The 3,043-nt window shown below is 43.0% G+C and overlaps 1 pseudogene; it reads left to right on the top strand.

Moving 5' to 3' along the window:
* The first annotated feature begins 2,699 nt into the window (after positions 1 to 2,699).
* Positions 2,700 to 2,816, top strand: LOC136656347 (5S ribosomal RNA; annotated as a pseudogene).
* The last annotated feature ends 227 nt before the right edge of the window (positions 2,817 to 3,043 follow it).

The following is a 3,043-nucleotide window of genomic DNA, read 5'->3' as shown; positions in this document are numbered from 1 at the left end:
ATTCGAAATTGCAGCCAAAAATCAGCACAACACCCCCCCCCACACACACACACACACAAAGCACCCCCCCACCATACTCAGAAGAGGCAGGTACTCTGAAATATTTATTTACCATAAATATTTAATGGGTGCTTTTTATGACAATATCAAAGGATGCTATTTGGATAATATATTCAAATGTTCTTAGGGGACTGATTTAAAAAGGTTTGTTTGCTGTATGGGTATGCAGTGAGATTTAGCAAAGGGCATAGCAGAGAAATTATATAGCCTGAGAAGAAAATCCCTTTAAAAAAAAAAAATTAAAAAAATCAACCCAGAGGGTCTACCAAAGGATAACACCACATCTCAAGATTGTGCATATATACTGGAAATCTTTCTACAGCAAGCAAGGGCGATGGGGCTATACAGCAGGAGCCATCATTTTTAGCTGATTTTAAAGGAAATGTTTAAAAAGAGCTGGGGGAGGGAAGGCATGATCTATATCACCAGACGAATGGATTAAAATTATGATCTAGAGAAGATGTTGCAAACAGACCAACCAAAACAGTCTTTTATCTTGGAGGTAAATGAACTGAAACAGATGAAAGAGGGGGGGAAAAGAACTTTCCTAGAGGCACAATGTCTCTGTCACCAGCTGTTACTAAGAGATAATGTGCAATGACAAGTGATGTATAGGAAGGAATCCAAATGTCTATAGACTATTTTTCCTCTCCAGTTTAGGAAGAAAATGGAATCTCTCGTGTCATTGACAAAGCTTCAAGGGAAGGACTGAAATCTGCAGTAGCTATTCACGAATATCGTTTTGCCCCTGCACTATCATAAGAGGGGGAACATAAAGAAAGCTCTCCCTGTTTTTTTTCCTAATGCATGATTTTCATCAATGGGCCGTTTAGCCATTTTCTGTAGAGTACGTATAGCTTGGTACTCTCTCTGGAGCACATCTACACTAAAAACCAGTATCAGTTTTATGCCAGTTTACTTTAAATGCCATGGCTCGTCTCCCGGGAATTCTGGGAATTGACAATACTAAACAATCTGTTAGAGCAGGGGTGTCAAACATAAGGCCCATGGGTCAAATGTGGCCCCCGGAAGCAATTTATCTGGCCCCCATTATAATTGGGCTTTCCCAGCTTGAGAATTGGGCTGTCTCATATCTTGAAAATATGAACAAGATTTGCACATTTTCTCTTCTATCATTTGCAGCTAATGAGTTTCTATGTGAGAACAAAGTGGTTATTTCTTGGCCATCATCTGCTTCACGATGTCACTTCCAGCCCTCAGCAGGCACCATAAATGCTAACTGGTCCTCTGTATGAAACAAGTTTGACATCCCTGTGTCGGAGATCTTGCAGTAGTGGCAGAGCTGAACTTGCGCCATGGCTCAGGGCCAGCCCATCCATGGCCGTCCAAACTGAAGTGTTCATGTCAGGCAGCAGTGGTTGCCATCTCTGTCCGTCAACCTGCCTCCACTGCTCCTCCTTTCTTCCATTCCCTGGATTGAAAAAAGAAAAATGGGGACAGAGAGGAAATGTGGAGGGAAGGGAATGCTGAGCTCGAACATTGAATAGGAACAGCAGAGGCTGGCATATCATTGGGTAAGGGAGAGCAGCATTTGACATGCTGCTTCAGGCATCAGGAAGTCTTGGGTTGGCCCTGTCAAGACTCCACCACAAAGTCTTGGAAAAAGACCGGATAAAAGGACTCCTGAGCAGCTGCAAAGTGCATTTCTCTACATTTCTCAACAACTGGAGGCTTGGATCAAATTCCTCCCACCTGAAAAGGGGTGTGCCAAGTGGGAGGTGTGATTTGTGGCTTTGCTGAAACAAGGCAGCAGTGTTTCAGCTTGTTGAAACAAGAAAACAACGGCATTTGGAAGCCTCCCCCACCCATTTTTATTCCACTCCTCCTGAGATGCCCGTGCAAATTGCTCCATCACCCAGGAGAAAATGGATGTGCACAATCAGCTCGGTGGACACATTATTTTAGGTAGACGTTTTACACTTTCAGATGTTGCCACACCTCAACTGCATGAGGTTGCAGTTCCTACCGCTGCATGAGCTGGCATCAAACATGCTGCTGATGAACAATCTGTTCAAAAACAGACTGGAAACGGTCTTCATATAATTGTCTTGCAACTGCCACAGCCTGAACAATTTCTGTCTCAAAGCTTTAATTTTTCTCAGCAAAAGTGTGGTGGGGGCAACAGGAACTACTATCAAAGGCATTTGGGAACAATGCATTTTTGCTAAGGCTCCATTTAGGTGTTTCAAGGACTTCGGTGAACGTGGAGAAATTCGCAGGCTAAAGTTAGCCATAAAAACGAGGTTCCCACAAGTCTATTTAGGAGGCGGACTTTACATGCAGAACACTATGCCTACCTGGGTAATGTCACTGTGAAATTAAGATGTGTTCTATTCACTATGTAGCACACATCCTCGCTCCTATTTATAGATCTATAGACCTGTGGCAAGCTTGCATAATTATTTTGTTTTTCAAATGAATCGCGCCTGCAACTGGTATGTTTTAATTGCTAGCATTTGAATAATTAATTTGATGTCTGGGGGAAAAAAAATTATGTTGAAGGCTGGTGTGGCATGTTGCCAGTGATTAGGAAGCTGTCACCTGATGGAATAAGACTTTGCGCTTGTAACTGATTATGCATCCAATCAATTTGATTGAAATTGTTAATTTCTTTGCAGGTTTGCAACTGTTACCCTGCACATGCCCGATCTCATCTGATCTCAGAAGCTAAGCAGGGTCAGGCCTGGTTAGTACTTGGATGGGAGACTGCCTGGGAATACCGGGTGCTGTAGGCTTATACCATAGTCTTTCGAGACTGAAGGTTGCCAACCATTTGCTCTTTAAAAAAAAAGGGATGCAACTTGCACAGTGCTGAAGATGCAAATGTCTGCTACAGTTCAGACTGCTGTCCATCAGTCAGGGCTCCATCAGTACACATGGAACTCCTGCACATATGGGATTCCCCATGCTTCTCTATGGGGATAGTTGCTGTGCACATGCAAAGGAATGCATATTAAGATCT

Source organism: Tiliqua scincoides, chromosome 6 (genome assembly GCF_035046505.1).
Source record: "Tiliqua scincoides isolate rTilSci1 chromosome 6, rTilSci1.hap2, whole genome shotgun sequence".
NCBI lineage: Eukaryota > Metazoa > Chordata > Lepidosauria > Squamata > Scincidae > Tiliqua > Tiliqua scincoides.
The sequence above is the reverse complement of the archived record's forward strand: the minus strand, read 5'-3'. Positions and strand labels throughout refer to the sequence as shown.